Below are 26,388 nucleotides of genomic sequence, written 5' to 3'. Positions count from 1 at the left end.
CTCTCTCTCTCTCTCTCTCTCTCTCTCTCACACACACACACACACACACACACACACACAAAACAAGAAATTCTACATTTGAGGCTCCAGGTCTCTGTTTCAGCACACATTCAATGGATTTCACACTTTTCTGTCACAGTGATATAAAATACTAACCTTACCTGAACTCTATCATGAAAAACTAAATATGAAAAGGTAATGTTAGAAATTCAACTAATCTGTTTTCCTTCAGAATATAAACTAAGAACTTAAGCCTGTTCTTATCTTATGAAACATCACATTGATCTTGATATCAGTGGCCTTATATTGAATTGTAAGAGAAAGTCGGCATTTGATGCCATATTACACCATAATAGGTTCAATGTAGAGAGATAAACCCTTTGATGTTCAAAAGCCTGCGATTATCATAAAGGTAGATTGAAGAAGTACATACATTAGAATAAAATAAGATATTTTATATATGGGTAAGTAAAGGGATACTGAAATATACACCAAGCATTATTTTTTTATTGAAGAACTTTATTTTAAAAAAACAAAGATAAATGTACAAATTTAAACACTTTTGCATAAAAGTATACGAATAAATTTTTGTCATTGCTTGGCTTGTTATGTTTTTTTAGGTTTGATAGTGTGCAGTAAGATCTTACTAGTTACAATGAGCATAAAGTACATGTAAAACAGGATGTAACCTAGAATTAGTCAAAGCTTTCTTGGTGTGTAAAGAGTAAACATAATGGTTTTTTCTTTTTTCTTTTTTCTTTTTTTTTTTTTCTTGAACTTCACACAGTCTGTGAGTTGTTTCTGGGGTGTTCAGAGCTTTCTGGAGTTAGTATTCAGTTATCAGTGACTGCATATTATGTCTGTTCTTTTGTGTCTGGGTTATCTCACTCAGGATGTTATTCTCTAGATGCATCCATTTTCTTAAGAATTTTGTTGACTCATTGTTTCTGATAGCTGAGTATAATTCATTGTGTAAATGTACCACAATTTTTGTATCCATTCATCTACTGAAGGACATGTGGGTTCTTTCCAGCTTCTGGCTATTATAAATAGAGCTGCTACGAACATTGTGGTACATGTGTCTTTGTTGTATGTTGTAGCGTCTCTGGGGTAAATGCCCAGAAGTGGAATAACTGGGTCTTCATGTAGTACTATGTCCAATTTTCTGAGGTATCGCCAGACTGATTTTCAGAGTGGTTGTACCAGTTTACAACCCCACCAACAGTGGAGAAATGTTCCTCTTTCTCCACAGCCTCCCCAGCATCTGCTGTCATCTGAATTTTTGATCTTGGCCAATCTGACTGTACACCTAGAATTATTATAATAATTTCTATTCTTAACAATTTCATAAACAAATACAATAAAATATATTCATACCACACCTGATTATTCCCACCAGGAACATCCATGTTGATCCCAACACATCCCTTTATCAAGTTCGACTTCATGTCTTCTTTCTGATTTGTGTAAGCAGCCCATTCATCTCAATAAATGCTGTACATTTGAGCATGGGGAGTGGGGGGGAGTAGCCCTTCATGAGAGCATGAAAAATCTACCAGCAACCACACACTAAAGAATGACTTTCCCTCCTTGAGCAGCAATCAGATTTCTGGAGTTTCCCAGTTAGGGGTGGTACATGGAAAGCACAGACTCTTGTGCAGATTTTGTGCAGATCGCCATAGCTGCTGGGAGTTCATGAGTGCAACAACCGTGTCATGTCCAGAATAGAGCACTTCCTATCATTCTTTTCGATCTTTCTGCTCTCACATCTTTTCTAGCTCTTCTGCTGAAATGACCCCGGAACCTTGGGTCGGGGTGGGTGGGCAGACTGCTATTGGTAAAGAAGGCCCACTTAGAGCAGAATACTCAGTCTCTTTCTCACAGCATGTTGTCCAATTATGAGGTCCTTCACTGACCACAGTATAAAGAAGATTCTGATCTAAAGCAGCCCAGTCCCTAGGTCATATCTGATCCTCACCATGGTTTTTGCAGCTTCAGCAACTGCTGCCAAAAGTTGTAAAACCCCAAAGCCATGTGAGCCTTGGGTTGCATCAAATCTCACCCCTTCCCTTTTAAGAGACGTAAAACTTATTGGGGCTTTTAAAATTGCTGAAGCCAACTTTACTATACTTATGATTGTCTGGCTCACATATCAGAGTATCCATAAAACATTCAGGGTGTCTTGTGGCATGAGTTAAAACAGACCCTGTAGTATGTCTAGGCTCCAGGGCCAAACGTGATCTAACTTGAATCTTGTGATCAGAAGAACTTGTCTGAGAATATAAAGACATTTCATGAAAAGAGCTTCTGGAAATCATCAAAAGAAACACAAATATCCAGAATTCTTCCATCTTACATAAGATTACTTTACAGTTACTTACCAACAATATATCTCTGTTGAAAATCAACTTTGCACTTGCACTTTTAAATGCTAAATGACCACCCAGAAATCTATGAGAACTGATTACAATTTTACTTAACTTCAGCATTCTCTTTTTCTCTGATTGGGCCCAACTAGAAAATCCAAGATAACTGGCCCATGTCTAAGACTCGTATCTGCAATGTCATTTATAACATAAGGTAACAGATTCAAAGATATCATAGATGATAAAATCAATCACATCATGAAGATGTTCCATTTAAGAAACCACCCAAATCTCATATTTGACTATTAATACCACTAATGATTTAATAAACAAAATGGGAAGTTTTTCTATTTCTCTTTTTATTGGATATTCTCTGTATTTACATTTCAGAAGTTATCCTCTTCTCCCAATCTCATCCCCCACCCACGCCCATTGCCTCCATGAAGGTGCTCCCTCTCCCAACCACCCTGTCCCACTTCAGAACCTTGGCGTTCTCCTACACTGGGAGAACGAGCCTTCACTGGATCAAAGGCCTCTCCTAATAGGAAGTTTTTAAATGTCCACCAGCAAAGAAATAAAGCAAATAATTATTGTAGATCTTTGCAATGTAATACTGCTCAATGTTAAAAAAGAAGTACCAATAATACACATGAAAATGTGGATGAATTGCAAAATAATTATATCTAATGAAAGCAGTGTGGTATACAGAAGCAATATCTTGCAAATTTTTATTTAAAATTATAAAAATATATAAATTAATGATATGTATATGCAAAATATAATTATTCTATTAGCAGCACTACATAGAACATGCAAGTTTTGAGGTGATGAATACATTCTTTTCTATGGATTATGGTGGTTTTCTCAGAGGTGTATACACACATACAGAGGCGCATACACACATATAATATATATATATATATATATATATATATATATATATATTATATACATTTATAAGTGAGTTTATTTTCCACTTGAAGACCCATGATTATTAACTCATTTAAACTAATGCTTAACTTAAATGCTAAGAGTGTTCAGTGCAAACATAGGAGCAAATAATTCAACAGAGAGGTTCAGGGAAAAAAAAAAAACTTTCTGAACAGAACTCCAGTAACACAAGAACTTGCTTCAAGATACAACAAATGAGACTAGATTAAATCTCAAGCTTGTTCAACAAAAGAAGGTAGCTATCTATACACAAAACAGTCCCAGCATGGGGAAATCTTTACCTAACATTATCAGAAATTTGGTGAAAAGATAAAGATAGATAGATAGATAGACAGACAGACAGATAGATAGATACACAGATATCATGCTTTATAGTTTACCGGTAATAAATTTCATATCAAATATACCTCTGTAAGGCTGTCTTCAAAATATTTTAGTAGAATATAAAAGGACATGTGAAATTCCCATAACTTCTGACTTGAGGAAGGCTCCAAATCAAGTCAATTATATGAAAATCAGATGATTCACACAACCCGTGAGAATTTTTAGGCCTTCCATGTGTTTTCTGCAATTTCAAACCAGTGTCCTCATGGGAGCGTCTCTACAACCCATTAGCAGAGGAAGTGAACATCAAGCTATCTTTATGGATGGATTAGTACAATAAGCCCCACCAGCTGGAAGTCAATGCTACCGCATTTAAACAACATCTAGAAGTCTTCAAAAAAGATAATTAAGAAATTTTTTTTAATTGGAAAGAATTTCTAACAGTCTCAGGAATGGATTTTCTGTGAGTCACTAGCAGTGGCTAAAAATAAGTAGGAAGATTACTGACAAGATGCTTGGGATATAGACATGCATTGGTTGTATATGGGTTTTTAAAAATGGTTTCCTCTGTAAGCTCTAACACTGAAGAGAAAATGCCCTCCTGAATACAACATTCCGATTTCCTTCCTAGCCGTGGTATCACATTTCCCAGAATGACCAGGAGTGAGTGCTGAGCAGTGAACATGGGAGCATCAGGAATACAAGAAAAGAACATGGATTATCCTTAAAGTTCACTGACTTATTTCTACATCTTTATTCTAAACATGAAAGAGGTCGATACACAACCAATTGGCTATTTTACAGTGAAAGTAAGATGCTAATGTTTCAATCTTGGAGTCCATGGAAGTGACTTATTCTTGATTTCCCAAGGTGCACATCAGACTGTGTTTCTGGTTCACACCTACTGCACTTCACTCTTAGGAACGGTTGCTCACAAATTTAAGATATGCAGACAACAGTAACATGAATACAGTGTGATTATGAGGCAAGAGATAGTTGACCCTGTAAAGATAATGTGTGCTGTAAAAAAGACATTGCCAGATTTTTCTCTAAGGTAAATATCAGATTGTAGCTCCATGTACTCTTTTTGAAAATTGTCAAGTACCCTCTGTATGTGGACTTCAACTTAAATAACAAATACACATGTAATTTTTTTCTTTCTTTTTCTTTTTTTAATTGAACAACTTTATTTTAAAAAAACAAAGATAAATGTACAGATTTTAACCATTTTTGCATAAAAGTATATGAATACATTTTTGTCAGTACTTGGTTTTTTTAAAGGTTTGATAGTGTACATTACGATCTTGCTAGTTACAATGAGCATAAAGTACATGTAAAACAAGATGTAACCTGAAATTAGTCAAAGTTTTTTTGGTGTGTAAAGATTAAGCATAATGGTTTTTCATTTTCTTTCTTTCTTTCTTTTGTTTTTCTTGAACTTCACACAGTCTGTGAGTTGTTTCTGGGGTGTTCAGAGCTTTCTGGGGTTGGTATCCAATTATCAGTGACTGCATATTATGTCTGTTTTTGTGACTGGGTTATCTCACTCAAGATGATATTCTCTAGATGCATCCATTTTCTTAAGAATTTCATAAAGTCATTGTTTCTGGTGGCTGGCTAGTACTCCATTGTGTAAATGTACCACAATTTTTGTATCCATTCATCTGCTGAAGGACATCTGGGTTTTTTCCAGCTTCTGGCTATTATAAATAGGGCTGATATGAACATTGTGGTGCATGTGTCTTTGTTGTATGTTGGAGCTTCTCTGGGGTATATGCCCAGAAGTGGAAAAACTGGGTCTTCAGGTAGTACTATATCCAATTTTCTGAGGAATCGCCAGACTGATTTTTTTTTTTTAAATACCGTGACATTTTTCAAAGTTTTGTATCAAAGTCAAGGTTGCCTGTTTGTTGTTCTTCACAGAACTCTGGGTAGCCAAATTGTCAATAATTTTGTTTGATTTATATTGAACTTGTAATTTTAGCTCTATTGGTAAGTTGTTATGTTGAATTAATATATTACATTAATCAGTTGAGTTTCTGCTTGAAGAACCGAGGTGACATTTTAACCTGTTTACTGGAATTCTGAGACTGCTCAGTGCAAATATAGTAGGACGTACTTCAACAGAGAAGTTGACGAAAGAACTTTCAGAAGAGAGCGCCAACAGCACAGGAATGTGCTCCACTTTCCAGTGAATGAGACTAGCTGGAATTTGAAGTCTCTGTACCACAAAGGAAGCGATCAATTAAAAAAAAAAAAAAAAAAAAAAACTAGCCTACAGCATAGGGATGAATCTTCACCAGTTAATGTCAGGGGCTAATGCACATAACCAAAAAGGATCTACAAAAATATTAAATACCATACAAACTAAACTTCTAAACAAGTGGGCTTATGAAACAGTTATCAAAAAACAAAATAAAAACAAGTGGCCAGTCCATAATTGTAAACTATTTAACATCCCTTGTCATCACAGAAATGCAACTAAAGACTTTTAGAGACACCACACCATCAGTATGCTCACCATCAAGAACTCAAGTGACAGGAAATAACTACCAAGGGTGTGGGGATGAAGAAACCTTAGTCACTGGTTGTAGGTATAAAAACCACTGCAGCCATTAAGTAAATCAGTATTCTTGTTTCTCAATAAATTAAAATCAGAACTACCATCAGATAAATTTACAGTATTTCTGGGCAACTTCCAAAAGACCTCCTTATTCTACCACAGAGCCACTTGGACATCCATGTTTACTGTTGCTCTAGTCATAACAGCAAGAAAATGAAACCAGTCAGACGAGATGCCTACCAACAGATGAATAGATAATGAAAACGTGCTATATATACATAATGGAATTTTATTTGACTGTAAAAAAATAAACGATGAACCCTTTAGGAGAATAAATAGATCTGGAGAGTATAACATTAGGTAAAGTTACCTAAACCCAGAAATACAAAAACAAAAATCAAAACAAACAAAAAAACCATGGTTTTCACACTTTGAAAATACTGTAATAATAATATAATACTTATTTGATACTTAAAATATTTTATAGACTAAAAAACATGGTTGTACCCACTTTTCAAACATTTTATTCATATTCCAGGTTTCATCATGAAGTGCTGGCCCAAGGTTTGTTTCTGAAACCATAATAGATTTCATTAATTGTCACAAGTCAGAAAGCCTTTGAAACATTTGGAGCTGGCTTTAGTAATTAATTAAAATGCAAATGATGCCACTTTCAGAATTAAAGCTTACAGGGACTCCTGGAATTCTTGAGAATTTAACCACTGGACTATTGGAAATTTCTGGTCCTGGTAATGATTTCTGTCATGGTACCTATTTTAAGGGTTTTGTGCATGAATTAATTGTCTGGATGTGCTCTGAAATGATACTACAATAAATGTACCCCTTTATACCATGAAAAAAAATTCAACATATTTCTGGTATGTTATTTAAATCTCTTGGTTTAGTTGTCTTTCAAGGGCACATACAATGTCTTCTTTGAGTGACACCATTGTTGACCATCTACACATAGAGCAAGCATGGCTAAATGAACCACCAAAAGAATATTGTCATCCAATAACAAAAGGTCATTTGAAACACCAGCTATAGTCACAAATTGCTTTTGATAGATTTTTACAGTTTCTTAAATTTCACTTGCTGTGTATTGATGTGGCAAATTAATTGCAGAAATATCTTTCATTTATTTATGGCATATTTTATCTTCCACTCTACTCAGACATTGCTTTGTAACTTCACCATCAGATAATGGCTTTAATATTTCACTATTAAGCATGTAGCTACATAATAAGCTTTTACAAAAGAAGCTGAGTGTTGAAGTTAGGCCTGGTTCTGCCTTCCAGTCCCATGCTCCTGGAGATAAGACTCAGGCTCAAAATATATTTACAAATACCTAGCTCGTCTGTTTTGACTAGATCATACTTTAGAGAACCCAGTTCCTTTGACCAGCATTCTGCCATGTGGCTAGTTACCTGTGCTCAGGTACCATGCATCCATCTCCTCACATCTGCCTTGACAGATGTCCCCATGCCTGGCTCTATCACAGAATCCTCTCTCCTCCAGGATGTCCAACCTCCTATTTCCTGCCTAAGTCATAGGCCATCAGACTCATTAGGTCCACATCCATACGAACATAAGATATTCTCTCTACACCTGACTGCTGACTTTAAAAAGGGGAAAAAATGTTGTAACGATGACAGACTTTTGTTGTTGTTGTTGCTTTTCTTGTTTTCCAGTTCAGCTTTTTGTCCTTTCTCACAACCCTTAATACATAAAATTTTGTAGAGTGTTTTAGTATAATGCCCTCAAATTAAACAAATAAAGGGAATATAATTATATATATATATATTTACTTTGTTTAATATTGTGATAAGACTTGCCATCTAGAAAGCTCGTGCTTGGGGATTCAGCAATCATGTTGAGAGAGAGAGAACAATCAGTCTTTTACATGTATAATATCACTTCGGTAAGCATGCATAGTTATCTTGGACCATATGTTACTTGCACAGTCAGATACTCCAGATCTAGAAAAACAACACTACTCACAAGTATTGAAATTTAGTACATATGGATTGGGTAGGTTGTATTTCATTTGTCTTTTGAGATCCAATGCATGCTCTTCTCCAGATCTTCCTTCAAGACTGAAAACTATGAACTTCAGTAACCTCTAGCTGCAGAAATTCAGTGAAGAGCTGCTTCCAACTAAGGGCCAGAAGGCAAAAGTAACATTGCCACAGCATTTACTCCTCTGGTTTTCTCACTATAAGGTCACAGACTGGCTTACAAGTTGAATGAGACAGAGAGCACAACGTATGGAAGGCATTCAGGAGATTGCTAAGTAATGCAGTGGTGGTTTTTTTTTATAATCTCTCTGCAGAAGAGAAATTTGCTTTTATGTAAATGACTTACACTTTTCAGTATCCCAAGGAAAAACATATGGTTCACTTAAAAGAAACTTAGCAGTGGATTAGTGAAAGGGCAATTTGCAGTATGTGGGCAGAGATAAGAAAACCAATAGAGACCAACAGGCAGTCACATGCTGTCAATAATAGAAAGCCATGATTAGATCCTGGGCCCAACAGGGAGGATACTACATATGCCCAACTAAGTCCATGAAAACTAACCCCAGTTAAGGGTGATCCACCCTTTTATTAATACATGGAGTATTAGAAGGTTTAGGCACTACCTCTGTCTGTCTATCATCTACCTACCTATCTATCATCTATGTATTATATATATATACTTACCTATCATCTATCTATCTTTCTACTATCTATCCTTTCTAGGTGTCAACTATCTATTTTTTTATTTCTCTATCATCTATGTACTTATCATCTTTCTATCATCTATCCATCTATATATCATCTATCTACATATCTACCTACATACCTACTATTCTTCCCCCTCTCTTTTCTTCCCATTTCCTGCTGTTCCTCAAACTAGATATAAACCTAGCACGTAAACAACTAAAAACCCAAATACTGCTGTCTATCAAAGTAAGAATTCCAGAACAGGGAGCAGGTCTGAGAAAGGAGAAAAGAGATATTTAAATGAAGGCAGTAGAAGGTGGCTGAAGAAATGCCTTATTAAATAAAGTATTTTGATGTTGAAGTGTGAAGACCTGTGTGTGTTTTTCTAATACACACATAAAAACTTGGGCAAGACACTGTGTCTGTAACTTAAGCAGCAGCCAATGATGATGAGAGGAGGGTCTGTAGTGAGGAACAGTCAGTCTATGCCATCAATGGGCTCCGGATTTAGTAAAAGTGAGGTATGGTTGACCTGGTGGTATAACTTGGCAGTTAAGAGTACCTACTGCTATCTCATAGAGTCTTTGACAATTGCCTATAATTCTAGATCCAGGACATCTGACACCCACTTCTGGCTTTTGTGTGCCCCTGCAATTATGTACACATACCCAGATAAGATTCACACATATTTGCAAATAAAATTGAAATACCTGAAAATACAAGGCAGGGAGTGATTGAGTAAGACACCCAATGTCAAGCTCTGACTCCACAAACATGTGCATGTGCACTTGTATATACACAAACACACCAGGAAATAGTTTTTCACCTGCCTGTTTGATGAGTATTGAAGGCAAAATACTGAATGGAATGATAGAAATAAAAAATAACAACTTAGTAAAGAAGGTTTTAAAAAAAGAAATAGCAAAGCAAAAGCATTAGCAAGAATTCTGTGCTTTCTAGACTGCTTCCAAGCTGCTTGATTGAAGGGCACATTTTTGATTCGTATTTCCGATTGATTCCAGTACATGTAATTTTTTAACTTTCATTTTAAAAAGTAATAATATTGATGTGGATCCCTTTGTATCTATGCAGTGACATCTTTGAAAAAGGTAATTGCTATAAATAATTTCATTGCTAGCCAAAACAAACAAAAAAATTACATAAAAATTTTACAGAATCAGAGAAAAGTCTTCCAAATATTGTCTCACCATAAATAATGATGTAGCCAATTGGGAAAGATACAATTTTACTGAAGTGCCTCTTTGATTTATTCAAACTTTTTTTTTTTTTTAGATCATTGAGCGAAATAAGTCAGTAAAGGCAAACAAAAACAAATATTGAAAAGTACACTGCTGACCACATTCTTTCACTTTTGATACTATTCTAAGGACATCTAACATAAATAGTAGAAAAGTAAGCCTGCACTTTTAGGTGGATCTTACATAAAGAGAAATGTATGTACTGTCTAAATACATAACAATATAGTTTGGGTGAAAGAGAATGTGTTTATTGCTACCAAACAGCAGAGGGAGAGGCAGGTTCAATTAGTGCATCAGGGTTTCAAGTCTGTAAGACATATGCAGTTACTAAAGTCTGTTTCTGTAATTGTTTCTTGATTTTGCCAAAAAGGAGGGGAAAAAAAGCCAGGAGCCAATTGCTGGGCAGAAGTTACAGATGGGAATTCCGGGTCCCCAGAAGAAAAGGCAGATGGGAGGAAAGAGGGAAGGACTTTTCTGTCGTGCTTAGGAACAAGAAACACGCAGCAATCATGTGATCTTGGTGTATCCCGGGCCACAGCTCACTGGCACTTTTCCAGAGATGTTTGGCAGGGGCTGGTTGGAACAGGCCATTAACTTTGGGGCAGAAGAAAAGGTAGAGATGGTGGTTTGGTAGTGACACACATTTCTAGGAGGGAGGTATCTGTGCCCAGCAATTGTGCCAGGAAAGGAAAGCCGTAACGTGACAAACTGAGTGTGTGCCCTTCATCCTCCGACTCAAGGGACTCAGTAGTGGGCTGTTGGGGCAGCAGCTCCCGGGAAAATCCATGATACACATTTAAAACTACATGCAACCCAAGACTTCCTTAATTCCCTGGTTATAACTGTAGGCTATTTGTAGTTCTTATATATACAAGCTTGATCCTTCTTTGTAAGATCATCAGCAAATAAATTCTCAAAAGGAATAAAGTTACACACGTTATAATAAAAGACAAATGTATGGTATGCTTAAATTCAAGTACACTAAGTTGCTAAATTACCATTCTACAAGATAGTGGCTCATAGTTTCTCTAGAAACACCTTTCTTCATCGGAAGCAATATTCATCCGTATGCCTCTGATTTACTGAAAGAGGAAGAACAATGGGGTATGAAATTCTAATGCATACCTTATTACTAACAAATTGAATGATAATTTTATTTCTTTTAGTGGCTGAAGAAAATTACTTTTTCTATAAATACCACATTTGCTTTACCCATTCATCTGTTGATGGACCTCAAAGCTGATTCTATGTTCAATCTATTATGATCCCTACAATAAGATTATGAACATACAGACACTTCTTTTATCTTTTTCTTTTTTTAATACATTCCACATTGAACTGAGAACATGTGACCTTAGCCTTTTTGTCATTTTTATTAGATATTCTGTGTATTAAATTTGTGATTTCCTCCTTTGTACATTCCCCTTCCCCTCTCCTTGCTTCCATAAAAATGCTCCCTCTCCCAACCAACCACTTCCACCTCAGGACCTTGGCATTCTCCTACACTGGAAAACAAGCCTTCACTAGACCTAAGACCTCTGCTCCCAATGATGCCAGACAATGCCATCCTCTGCTACATTTGCAACTAGAGCCATGGGTCTCTCCATGTGTGCTCATTGATTGGTGGTTTAGACCCTGGGAACTCTGACAGGCAGGGGAGAGTTGGTTGGTTCTTACTGTTGTTCTTCCCATGTTCTTTCAGCTTTTTCAGTCCTTTCTTTAACTCCTCCTTTGGGGTCCTCTTATTCAATCTGATAGTTAACTGCAAGAATCCTCCTCTGTATCAGTATGGCTGGGATAGATCCCGAGGTGAGGCAGTCTCTGGATGATCTTTTCTTCAGTCCCTGCTCCACTATTTGTCCCTGAATTTTCCTACTGTGAGTATTTTGTTCTCCCTCCTAAGAAGGACTGAGGCATCAACATTTTGGTTTTCCTTTCTTTTTGAGCTTCACAAGGTCTGTGAATTATTTCTTGGGTATTCTGAGCTTTAGGGCTAGTATCCACTTATCAGTGAATAGATACCATGTGTGTTATTTTGTGACTGGGTTACCTTACTCAGGATGATATTCTCTAGTTCCATCCAATTGCCTAAGAATTATATAAAGTTATTGTTTTTAAAAGCTGAGTAGTACTCCATTGTGTAAATGTGCCACATTTTCTATATCTAGTCCTCTGTTGAGGACATCTGGGTTCTTTCCAGTTTCTGATTATTATGAATAAGGCTGCTATGAACATAGTTAAGCATGTTGGAGCATCTTTTGGGTATATGCCCAGGGGTGGTATAGTTGGGTCCACAGGTAGAACTATCTCCAATTTTCTGAGGAACCATCACACTGAGTGGTTGTACCACCTTGCAATCCCACCAACAAATGGAGAAGATTTTCTCTTTCTCCACACCCTTGCAGCATCTGCGCTCATCTGAGTTTTTGATTTTAGGCATTCTTACTGGTGTGAGGTGGAATCTTAGGGTTGTTTTGATTTGCATTTCCCTAATGACTAAGGATGTTGAACATTTCTTTAGGAGCTTCTCAGCCATTCAGTATTCCTCTGTTGAGAATTTTTTGTTTAGCTCTGTACCCCATTTTTAAAAGAATTATTTGATTCTCTATAGTCCAACACCTTGAGTTCTTTGAATATATTGAATATTAGTCCTCTATTAGATATAGGATTGGCTAAGATATTTTCCCAAACTGTTGGTTACTGTTTTATCCTAATGACCTTGCTTGGCCTTACAGAAGCTTAACAATTTCATAAGGTCCCATTTGTAAATTCTTGACCTTAGAGCATAAGCCATTGGTGTTCTGCTCAGGAGATTTTCCCAGGGCCAGTGTGTTCAAGGCTCTTCCCTGCTTTCTCTTCTATTAGTGTGAGTGTATCTAGTTTTATGTGTAAGTCCTTTATCCATTTGGACTTGTATGCCCTAATAGACCCTCAGGTTATGAGATACAGGATATGGAGGCAAATCTGGGAAAAGGGATAACATTTGAAATGTAAATTTATACCCAATAAAATCAGTAAAAAATAAATAAAAGCAAATTTTAAAAGAAAACATGGAATTACTCATAGAGGGTCAATTTTCACAAAGGACATGAAGATCTTACGGCTTCGCAAGAACCCTTTGCTAAGAGTATTGTGTTATTTAAACACTTATAAAACATGGCTGAAATGGAAACTGTCAGACTTCATGTTATTAGGTTAGTTTGCAGTTCTCAGTACATTCTCCCACACTCTCAGCCATAAACTATTAAAGTCTGTTAATTCATTGCCATGGGAATCTGTTGAGCCCAATCACCTCTCCCTTTTGCAAATGGCACTGAATAGATTAAAGGAAGTGGTTTTGGTAGTGAGGGTCAGCTCTCACCTAAAAGGTAAAATGTGGAATTTCCTCCATACTAATGACACAGGAGAGAGTACAACCTTCTAAAACACCAGGGACCTGGACACTTTGCTGAGGCCTGGTTTAGGAAACACTGTAACTCTCAGGAAAAATGGCAGCATGGACAGCTAGGACTGAGCAGTGGTAACTGGGCTCCTGTGAAAACTACAGGTACTACAGGTAAGAGGTTATAGCCAATGGAGTAGAATTTTCTAAGACTCTAAAAGGTTTATAGTATCCTTAGGAATAAGAAAGAGACTCAAGAATAATTGGCATTGGATTTCCTGCCAACCTAGAAGGTAGCATAAAGATGGAATTGAATTGATTTGAAGAAAAAATGGTGGAATTTCATTCACAATTGGGCTTGTGCATCAAGATTAACTTTCCTTACATATAGATTTAAAATAAAATGTCTTTCTGATAGATTAAATCCAGGAGGATAAATAAATCAAGCATGGTTAATCCTACAAATGTAAGGATAATTAAATACTCAGAAAAACTTCTTACCACATTGATCATATTAATGGCCAAACATACACACAAACACACATGATAAGAGCTTTTGAAAATATATTTGAGAAATTCAATACAGGTGGGGTTTTAACGTAGTTAATTAGAATTCTCTAATAAAATTAAAAATAAGTATATGCCCCACCACTATTTTCATTATAGTTATGTTTTTTTTTCTGAACCATCCTATCAGTGTAATACTGTATGTTTTATTGACTTGTAAAAATAAATAGGAAACAAAACAAAACAAAGAACCAAACATAGTAAATGATAAAACAAAAAAAATCAGGTTTATTTTACTCTGAGCCCAGTATTTTCTTCACCTAAAATAGAATTGTTTCTCTTGTTAAATTATTCATTCCTTTTTTTTTTTTTTTTTTTTTTTTTTTTTTTTTTTTTGCAGAGTAAGGGCTGTGACCACAAAAAAAAAAAAAAAAACAAAAAAAAAAAAAAAAAAAAAAACAAAACAAAACAAAACAAAAAAAACCGTTTATTGCTCACTACAACAGTAAGCACAATATATAAACTGGAAAGAAAGTGAGTTCTACCCAGAGGGACAAAGGTGAGACACATAGGAACACTTACTGCAAAGAAATAAAATGTTCACTTGTTGCTTACACACATTAACTCTAAAGGACTGGGAGGCTCCTGCTTCTCTGTCCTACATTTCCGATACTTGTGATTTCATACACTGCAGAGATGAGAAGTTCCTGAGATGGAATCTGAATGTGTTCATCCGGAGAGACCATTCAAGGTGGGGGGATGTCATTACTGGACTTCAGAATTAGTTTATCCCCACTCTTTTCAACTTCAAAGCTCATTTCCTTCAGTAGGGACGAGTCTGCCAACCCCTGCTCCTCCATCTTGGCAATGAAGTCTTGGTTTTGGCTGCTGTCTTCAGTGAGATTCCACACACAGTATACCACCCACTTCTCTGTAAAGGGGTTGTTGTTATCAATGTTGCTGCTGTCCAGGATCAGAGGAATGCCATCCACCCCATTCACTTTGTCTTGATTATCTTTATTCTTGTAGCACAGATTTCCCATCAGACAAATGAGATGAGACTTAAATCCTTCAGCCATGTGCTCAATATCACCCTTTGCTTTCAAGGTGTCGGAAGGACTGAGGATGTTCCTGCTATCTTTTCCAACTGAATGAATCACTCATAAAACATCAGTCACTATCACATGTTCCATCAGGCCAGGGAAACCCTGGAGGTAGCCAAGAAGCTCAGTGTTGGATGTCATTTCACACAAGATACCCAGGAGCCGAATTGTAACCAGTGCTTCCTTTTCCTCGGTGAGAGGTTCTGAGGTCAACTTCAGCACATTCCTACACTGACCACAAATGAGTTTGCAATCAACTCAGCGTGGCACAAAAATATAGAGATGGCATTCTTTGTCAGCTGCTCCTTGGCTACTATAATGTCTTAACAGTGTGACCCTTTCCTAATTGCTGAATTTGCCACCAATTCTGGGCTTTTCAGAAAGTGGTCTGAAATAATCAAGAAGGCCACTCTGACTCCAGGTGCTTTTGATGAGCTTGTATGATGTTAATTACAATATTAAGGCTCTCTTCCAGGTCTTTCATCCTTTCAGAATTAAGCGATGTGAACAGAATCATGGAACAATAAGCAACAATCTTTTTTTTTTTTTTAAGCAAGACATGAAGAATTCTGGGAAGGCATAGAACCTAACAGTGGACCAGGAATCTTCATTCCATGAGACAACGTTGACTAAAATCTGCAGGCCACAGTGGAAAGCTATCAACAAAGAGTCTCGTTCCACCTGTAGCTCACGGTCTTGTTGATTTTCTCAAAGAACCAGATCTTGGTTTTGTTCATTCTTTGTATAGTTCTTTTTCTTACTATTTGGTTGATTTGAACTCAGAGTTTGATAATTTTCTGCTATCTACTCCTCTTGGGTATATCTGTTTCTTTTGTTCTAGAGCTTTCAGGTGAGCTGTCAAGCTGTTAATGCATGCTCTCTCTAGTTTCTTTTTGGAGCTCAAAGCTATGGGCTTTCCTCTAAGCACCACTTTCATTTATCCTGTAAGTTTGGGTATGTTGTGCCTTCACTTTCATTAAATTATAAAAAGTCTTTGATTTATTTATCTCTTCCTTGACCAAGCTATCCTTGAGTAGAGCATTGTTTAGCTTTCACATGTATATGGGCTTTTTGTTGTCTTTGTTGTTATTAAAGATAGGCCTTAGTCCATGGTGATCTGATAGGATGCATGGGAATATTTCAATCTTCCTATATATATTGAGGCCTGTTTTGTGACTGACTATATGGTCAATTTTGGAGAAGATGCCATGAGGTGCTGAGAAGAAGTTATATACTTTTGTTTTAGGATGAAATATTCTATAGACGTCTGTTAAATCCATTTTGTTCATAACTTTTGTTTGTTTCACTGTCTCTGTTCAGTTTCTGCATCCATGATCTGTCCACTGATGAAAGTGGGGTGGTGAAGTCTCCCACTATTATGGTGTGTGGTGCAATATATGCTCTGAGCTTTAGTAGAGTTCCTTTTATGAATGTGGGTGCCCTTGTATTTGAAGCATAGATGTACAGGATTGAGAGTTCATCTTGATAGAGTTTTCCTTTAATGAGTAAAAAGTATCCTTCCTCATTTTTTTGATGACTTTTGGTTGAAAATCTATTTTATTCAATATTAGGATGGCTACTACAGCTTGTTTCCTGGAACCATTTGCTTAGAAAGTTCCCCCCCACACACACCTTTTACTCTGAAATAGTGCCTGTCTTTGTTACTGAGATGAGTTTCCTGAATGCAAAAAAATGCTGGATCCTGTTTACGTATCCAATCTGATAGTCTATGTCTTTTTATTAGGGAATCGAGTCCATTGAAGTTAAGAGATACTAAGGAATCGTGATTGTTGTTTCCTGCTATTTTTGTTTTAAGAAGAATTATGTTTGTGTGCTTTTCTTCTATGGGGTTTGTTGCAAAAAGATTAATTTCTTGCTTTTCCTAGGGTGGAGTTTCCCTCTATTTGGAGGAGTTTTCCATCTATTATCCTTTGTAGGGATGGATTTGTGGACAAATATTATGTAAATTTGCTTTTGTCCTGGAATATCTTGGTTTCTCCATCTGTGGAAATTGTGAGTTTTTCTGGATATAGTAACCTGGAATGGCATTTGGGCTCTCTGGGTAGTTTCAATGGCAGTGCCCACTCATGATGCAACTAGGCCAGCTCTGTCTTTGGGTCTGAAGTATCTGTTCCCAGGCAACAAAGCTAGCTGTGCCTTGAGAGTTCTGGGCAGTCTCTCCCAGGTTAGACAGTGGAGAGGGAGTGTAGACTCACCCCTAGGTTCAGGAGTAAGAGCCCTCCTGCAGATTTTTCTGAGCACCCAGCAACCTGTAGACAGGTCGTTTCTTATTCCATAGAGTTGTCTGTTTGTTTTGAGAAACAAAGTATCACGCTCTCATAGTCTCCTTGCTTACTATGTATATTTCACCTCAATTTGATTTGAAGACCTCTTAGGAAGTTCCTAGTTATGGAGAATAGACAATCTTAGATATCAATACAAACATCTTTACTTATAATATCAGACAATTATATGACCATTTAAGGTCCAGTTTGATGTTTACTCAAGTGGTTGTTTGTCCTAATTTTTGTAATGTTCTCAGAATAGGAAAAAAAAAATACTATCATTTTGTAAATATAGAAAAGTGGCTTAAGATTCCATTGGCATGTTTACATGTTGACCCGAATACACTTTCAAATGCTAAATAGATGTGGATGATGTTTACTAGTCTCCAATTTTTTTTGAACAGTATAAGACTCTGAGTTTCCTTCCTTCATGATTCTTATACATACTTCTTTGCTCTGAATAAACTATCTTGAACACACTTGAAACAAAAAGACTGTAAAACTTTTTCAACATCAAATGGCTGTTATGAAACACTTGGACAGGCCAAATATAAAAGAGCCAGAAACATAAGGATTAAATTTCCCTTGACATCCACTTAAGTTATAAAATTAAGAAATGGTGATTGGCAAAAAAAAGTTTTTGGAAATTTTGTAACATTTGAAAGGCATTGGAAATTTTTTTTTGAGAACTTGAAACAGGCTACGTTCTTCCATTCAAAAATTTAAAAAGCACAATAAATATGTACACATGGAAAGGAAAGTGTGGGTGAATACAATTGTTTTAGGCGTTTCACCATTTTTAAAGGAAAGTTTTTACTTCTCTTTCCCTTTCGAGAACTCGACATTGTCTCCACAGTCCCATTGCTTATATATAGTAATAATACTTCAATTAATTTGTGAAAAAAGTTTCAAAATATGAAAAAAAATTTTGCTTCTCAAACAAGTCCTACTATGTAACACTGAAGGGTAATACCCATGTGTTCATTCCTCCAGCAAGTGAAATTCTCCCATCAGAACTGTAATCTGTGTGTTAGAATCCCAACAGGTATGCTTATGGCATATCGTAGATTGAATCTAAGGCTCTTCAAATATGTTTTTTTGTGGGACAGCCTAACCAGTTCTTTAGGCATCTTTTCTACAAAGTACTCCAGGATATATTCAGATCCACCTGTGTTTTATAACCTTTCCATCACTATTAACACTGGTCTCCATTTCTGAAAGAGTTAAATTCTGAGTCATTAGTGGTCGTAGGAGAAGTTAATGTAGATTTACTTTCTGAAACTGTTTTACTTTAAATCGCGCTGACATTCATATAGCTCTTCTAAAAAGTGACTTCTCAAATGCATTGTCTGTGATAATGACTTCCAAAACACACACTCATGCCCAACAAACAATTACGAATTAATACATGTACATCACACTTTCTCATGAACTAGAACAGTAGAACACTTCATACACTAGTAATTAATTTCAAAATTGAACATGTACACACATCTTTTCCCAAGGATGAGATTTCTGTATCTGAGCACTTGCTGAGCCAGCTCCACTTAACATCTCCAATTAAATCTGTCCCCAAACTGAACACATCACTTCTTCTGTTAAGTTGTCTGCAATTTACTCAAATCACTTCAACATTGCCAGTGGGATCCATGTGTGTGAGTGTTGGTTTTTATCCACACCCAAGGGACAGCCAGTTGCCCTAATCTGGAAAACACTGTACAGATGGATTGTTGGCATTTATTTAAAAGGTCATGTTTTAGAACTCTCTGCCTCAAGTGACTCAACAAGTTTGTTCTTTCTAAAAAGAACCAGAAAGAGTATTAATTAGCATAATGAACATTAGGGAGGAAATTTTCTTGATGAAATGAATGATATGCAGGATACGTACATGAACTAAAACTTACTCTAGAAAGCTAAAGAGATTTAAGAGTCTAGACTTGTAAAAAAAACTACTCAAAAGAAAGAAAGAACGAAGGAAAGAAAGGAAGAATAAAAGGAAAAGGAAAGAAAGAAAGAAAGAAAGAAAGAAAGAAAGAAAGAAAGAAAGAAAGAAAGAAAGAAAGGATATTCTTGCCTAACATCCAGTAGCACATTGAACACTTTTTAAACATACCCCATAACCTGGATGACTAGCTAAATTGTGCCACTAGAATCCCAATTGTCTCAAGGGAACCCTTTGTGCGAACTACTATTTGAGTCCCTAAAGGAAACATTGGCTCTTCCAACTAGGTTGTGTGTCTTTTGGGGATTGTTAGATAACAAAAGCTTTCAAGTAAAACAGTAATTTTTTATAAAAATAATTTTTGATTACTTAGAAAAAATATTAAGCAAAGGATATTAGTAAATCTACATGTAACTATTAGCTCTAAAGGAATTTCCAAAACTATCACCAAATTAATAAAATTTAAAATTGTCTTACCTCCATTTCCTTTGCAGGTGAGGGCTTCTCCACACAGGTTATCACATCTTTCCATCTGGGTACCAGTGTTCGGGCCTCCTTGGTTATTCCCCATGACAACATTGTTTTCGGCCCTAGGATTTTGTCACTGTCCATGTTTAGTTTATATGCCATCTTCTTTCTCAGTGAACTCCCTCATATAAGAATCTCGTCTGGATTAAATTAACTGTCTCTTAGCTGCCTTCTGTGGTGATCAACATGACATCTATTCTATAAACTGGAGACAGAAAAGTATTCAAAAGCAAATTTCAGCAATGATGCATCACTTCAGGGCTCATCTTTCTCTGCTCTTGCCCAGTGTCTGCAAGAGAATGTCCTTATGCACAGATGAGGAAACAAAGATCCAAATGTTTGAATTTGCTATTTGCAAAGGTGCAGAGACTTGAAGAAAAGAACATTCTTTTAAGAGTTTACTTGGGAACGAAATTGGAATACCAGATTGACGAGAAGTCATTTATGACCATATCATGAAGGGCCGTGTGTAAAATAGGTGCTGTGTTTGAGAGTTTTATTTTTAATTATTTATTTTATGAAGATGACAATGTAAATTTAAACATAACTTTTATCCAAATTAAGGCTTTAACAATTACCATGATCCTCATTTTAATTCAAACTTTGCATTCCTTACCAAGAATAGAGACTATGAAAAGCTACTTAAATTCTTATTAGCATCTATTCAAAGGCTTCTACTTTATAAAAGTGTTTACTATTAGCCACAGATGCTTTGGGATGTTCCTAACAGTGTCTTAGATAGTGATCTGGAGTTTTGTTTATGATCAAGAGTGGGAAACCATTGTACTTTCGAATGCCTTATGCTGTCCTAATAGTGTACTTAGTTGTCAGAATGAGTGTAAGTAAATACTATCATTTTTACCATGTGGTCTTTAGGCCAGCCAAAGTCTTAGAGAAGCCAAACTTTGAGAAATTTCCCTACCTACTTATTAAACTAGAGGGATTTAATCGGGGAAGAAAACCTCTGTGGAGAAAATGCCTTCACCTGCCTTAGGCAGCTCAGTGGACAGTTATTGGTTAATGATGGATGTTGGGGAATCATTACCCTGGAGATGGTACAATACTGACACCTAAATCATAGTCATGGGTGGTATAAACCTGAAGGCTGAGCTAGCTGTGCAGAGCAAGCCAGTGAGCAGCATTCCTCAATGGGTTCTGCTTCAGTTCCTGTCTTCAGTTTCCTTCTTGGAGTTTTTGCTCTGATTTCCTTCAATGATGGAGTATGACCCGAAAATTTCTAAACTAAAAAAAAAAAAAAAAAGCTTTTCTTCACCAAGGTGCTTTTGGTCATGATTTAGTAGGTTTGGTTGAGTTTTTGTTGTTTATTTTTGGTTTCATTCTTTTTTTTAAGTTGTTTTGTTTGTTTTGAGTTTGGGTTTATTAGTTTGTTTGTTTTACCATCACAACAAAAGAAGCCCCGACTAAGACAAAAAGAAAAAAAAAGAATAATACTACAAAGATATGAAAAAAATGGGAGAAAATGGGACCTTATTTTCTTTAAAGTCTCTATAATCTGGTGTCTTTACAGTAAAGTTGGACTTCTCTTTTAAATTTTTATTAGTACTTTTAATGTATCTGATATCACCAACATATCAGAGCAAAGGAAAGTTGCCAAGATTTGAGTTGCAATACACAATACGTAAAGAATGCTACTAACCATTTATGCAGGATATGAAACAAAGATCGAAAGTAATGATGGGCAGAAAATGCACCCCACAAGAACTATAGGGGAAAAAAAAGAAAAAAGCCAGTACCAGATATGAGAAACACTTTAAATGGTTGGTAATAATAGTAAAAGTTGTTATTACATATGCATGTGAGTATATGTATATGCGTGTATGTATGTTTATGTATATAAGTATATGTACTCCTAAATATATTAAGAATTACCTTCTTACTCTGTATGTTGTTTGTATATAGACAGTTTTAGGGCTGACCACATGACACTGATGTACATCTCTTTTTGAATTAAAACAATCACAAAATTTATTTTAGAAATATTGATAAAACTGATCCATTAACTTATGGTCTATCTGCATTACCTGAATTAAAATATATATATATATATATATATATATATATATATATATATATATATATATATATATATATATATACTTTTAGGTTTGAGTTTGTTAACTGTTTTACAACTTTTTAAATGCAAAGTCAAGTTTTATACCTACTGGTACATTTGAACAGCATTCTGGTACATTTTCATGAATGTTTTACATGTATGCGTATCTCTTTTTGCTATTATGTGCATGTATATATATGCACATTCACATACATACATTTGTACACTTCTGTTTTTATGCATTTTGTTGTTCCCAAATATAAGTTTCATAATTCTGTTTTTCTGCATCATGAATCTCCCCTACTTTCTTAATCAACTTTATGTTTTTTTTAGCTTTAACTTTCTAGAATTATTTCATTTCCTTACAGATTCACACACACATACACACACATATTCAGTAATATATACAAGGGTAGCACATGCACACGTGCAGGAGGAGACTTAGAGATCAAAGTCATATATCTTCCTCAATTACTCTCCACTGTAAATTTTGAGACAACCTGAATAGACCGTATGGCCAGCAAGCCCCAGTGACCCATCCTTCTGCCTCCCTAGCACTGGATTATAGGCACGTATTGCTACATTTCACTTCATTTCTGTGTGTACAAGTGATCCAAGATCCAGACGTCATATTGTTTTGACAAGCATTTTTTCCATCTGAGCAATCTTTCATTCCTTTATATTTTTATAACAAGCTTCTAAAAGTATTTGTTTTTTGTTTTAAAGAAAGTTTTCTTCTATCACTTTTGGGCTATTTCTCTTTTTATTGTTTCTCCATTGCTCTCTACTATGTATAGTATAAACATCACCATTCCTAAAAATGCACCTTATATTTCTTCCTTCATTTTTATATACGTGTAGACTTCATCAGCTTCTTTTCCAGCTTAATTCAGTTGTTTATTATATTCACTTTTATTTGAAGTTTGTTTTATTTTTTGTTGTTTTACACAGAAGCAAAACTATGTGACCTTACAAAGTTCCTTGACGATCCAGATGGGTTTTGGTGCAAACATATACAAAAACAAAGAACTAGGATTTCTGCTGAGTGTCTCATGGAATCCATTTCTCGGATTTATGTCTGCTGAGACTTTCCAGCACATCTTCTTTGGACTCCTGAGTTTCTCATTTTCTTGGTAATTTTGTTAAGCAGAGAGCTTTGTGTGTCTGTCAATATAACTTCTAGTTTATTTTCAGACATTCTGTTTAAATTTTTATCTTCTGCCAAAGAGGGGAAAAAATAAAGCTTACATTTTGTGTCGCTTTGATTGTGCTAGACTGAAGATCTGCATGGGCAGTACTATATGAAAGATCCTTTTTTTTTTTCTTTTGCTCATATGTCCTCCAACAAACAAGGGCAGAGCTAGTGCCTCATTAATACACACTTTTCCTATTTTTAAGCCAATAACTGATTCTGAATTTCATTATCAAATTGTCAGGTTTTTTTTTCCTTTTTTCTTTGTAATGGGTATTCTCTGTATTTACATTTCAAATGTTATTCCCTTTTCTCCAGTCCCATTTTCCCTGCCCCTCCCATTGCCTCCAAGAAGGTGCTCTATCTCCCAACCACCCTCTCCCCACTCCATGCATTAGCAGTCACCTGCACTGGGAAAACAAGCCTTCACTGGACCCAAGGTCTCTCCTCATATTGATGTTATATGATGCTATCCTCTGCTGCATATGCACCTGGGGCCATGGGTCTCTCCATGTGTGTTCAATGGTTGGTGCTTTAGTCCCTGGGAGCTGTGGTGGGTTTGGTTAGTTGATTTTATTTTTTTGTTCTTCCCATGAGATTGCAGACCCTTTCAGCTTCTTTAGTCCTTTCTCTAGCTCCTTCATTGGGGTCCCCGTTTTCAGTCCGATGGTTAGCTGCAAGCATCCTCCTCTGTATCAGTATGGCTCTGGCAGAGCCTCTGAGGAGGCATCCATATCAGGTTCCTGCCAGTAAGCACCACTTGGCATCAGCAATAGTGTATGCAGTTTGGTGGCTGCATGTGGGCTGGATCCCCAGGTGAGGCAGTCTCTGAGTGATCTTTTCTCCAATCCCTGCCCCTCTATTGCTATGACAAGTAGTGTTTCAGTGTGGTTACTTACAAAAGGAGCTTAAAGAAAACTCTGAGCCCAGTTCCTTGGACACAGAGAATATGGAGATTTCCTGCTCATCTCCAAATAGTCTCTTACTTCTTACCCTTTTCTGTGTCCTTTTTGTTTTGGTTTGGTTTGGTTGCTGTTTGAGACACTGAAACTCCCAGCTCAGCATGTAGAGGAGGCTGGCCTGGACTCTTCTCTCCTTCATCTTCCAAGTGCTCAGATCTCAGGTGTCAGTAACCATTCTGGGATCTTCCTTTGTCCTGGTTCTTAACAAAGCAGACTCCAAAAGTCTCTTTCTCTTATGTGCTGGTAAACAATCTGTCCACCTACTTGGTCAGCTGTCCTCTCTGTTGACTTGATCTGTGAAGCGTTTCTTAATGACGTTCAAGGTCTAACACAAGCCTCACATTTTCAATGGCATGATTGAGGCATTCATATTTTTAAACTTTTTAGATAATTGCAATGATATATGAGGAATAAGAAGAAGTAAAAACATGTGCACAGAGAATTGTTTTGAATCTCAAATCTGAAAATGTGGCTTTTAAGCCAAACCACTGTGTAAAAGCCAATTTTCTAAACTACAGGCGTGGTTGAAATGGTTTAACTACTCAGCATTTGTTTATTTGAAGGAAAATATTTTAATTGCTTTTAAGGAAAAAAAATGTGTCTTTTAAGATATTGGTAAAGTTGCTTATATACAAATATTATAAGGCAGAAAATATGTTAACTTTATTTAAAATCCAGTTTTAATACAACTTGGAAGCAGGGAAACTGAACTGGTATTACCCCAGCATTTTAGACTTTCCATAACAGAATTTAAAGTTGCTAAGTTCTCATAGTCTGTCTTCATGAATTAAATGCTAAAAATAATAATGGAGTCTCACACGGCTTATAGGGCAAATTTTGTCTTTAATTAAATGCTGGTAATATTCAACATGTCTGGTTATCTTTGACTTGGTTAATCTTTATTATCTGTATCACATATGGCTTTACCTTCTTGAATATGTATTTGCTCATATATGTGGGTATGGATGTAGTATTCTTACGTCTGGGTAGAGGTATAGGTGTTCACATGTTTGAACTTTGGCATAGAGGCCAGTTGCCATTATTAAGTATCTTTGTCAATAATTTTCCAAATTTTTGAAATAGGATTTCTCATTGAACTTAGAGCTTGACTATTTGTTTCTGTCTTTCTAGCACTGGGTTGTAAGTCTGAGGACTTGAGACACAAATATGTTGAGTCCCACACCCCTGTTCTACTGTTACAACTGTACTAGGTCAAATGTTTGTAAGATTAAAGTCAATATGATAATTTCTCTGATACCAATAAGAACTACAGAAGTCAGCAATATCTGGACTCCAGAATCCTTCCTGCTGCCAGACTGGTTGGGCTCATCTGGTAATATTTATAATAAAGGAAGGGATCTTCATTTTAGAAACTTTAAAATGATATTCAATGAACAATTCACCAAAGAAATCATTTGGTACTAATTTTTAAAAGAGATGTTATAAAATATTGGCTGATATGTCTGTGGGGATGAGAAGCTTCTTTCCTGCTGACTAATTCCATAGTATGGGACTTGCAATTTTGGCTGTTGGGAGAAAAAAAAATCATCAATAATTTGACCCAGCTGTTAACTTTGTGAGTTAGACTAATGACCACCTGGAGGTATAACTGTGGTTACAAGTATTATAGTGCAACCAACCTGAAATGATTTCTTTCTGTAGAGCATAAACAAGGATATGACCTTAGAAAGTGAGAAAGTAGGTGGTGCTACAGAAGAGAAAGTGTTTTCGGGGGAGCTGTTAGGGGAAGAAGTATGAGAGTAAATATGGTGAAGACACAGGAACCTTCTAAAATTGTTTTGATAAAGGTTTATATATATATATATATATATATATATATATATATATATATATATATACATACATATATATGTAACATTTACTTATGTATTACTGCAACTCTCAGTACTTATCAGAGAAACTTCTTTGTGCACTAACTGGCAATTAATATGGATACTTTTACTGATTAATGTACAGATAACATGTATGTATGGAAAACTTCAGCATAAATAGAACATATAAGATATTCTGCAACACAGGTTCAGGGGAAAATCACTAAAAGGAGGGCAAAAATATTGTAAGTGCTAAGATAGGGAAGAACAAAGGCAAAAAATGTATTTTCTGGATGTGAGAAGATCAATGTGCTCATAAATTGGAATGTGCCTTCATGAGAGTTACATTAGATGACACCATTCAACAATCCAGCATGGAGGATAGAGGATGAAGGATGAAGGATGGAGGATGG

General features: G+C 36.0%; 1 pseudogene across 1 annotated transcript; it reads right to left on the bottom strand.

The window, feature by feature from the left end:
- Positions 1-14,803: 14,803 nt before the first annotated feature.
- Positions 14,804-19,958, bottom strand: LOC308438819 (ataxin-10-like; annotated as a pseudogene). Its single transcript has 2 exons — positions 19,865-19,958; positions 14,804-15,867 (listed from the first exon to the last, which is right to left on the bottom strand). The product of its transcript is annotated as an ataxin-10-like (transcript).
- Positions 19,959-26,388: the final 6,430 nt, after the last annotated feature.

This window comes from Micromys minutus, assembly GCF_963924665.1.
Source record: "Micromys minutus genome assembly, chromosome: 1".
Classification (NCBI taxonomy): domain Eukaryota; kingdom Metazoa; phylum Chordata; class Mammalia; order Rodentia; family Muridae; genus Micromys; species Micromys minutus.
This window is presented reverse-complemented; position numbering and strand designations above follow the sequence as displayed.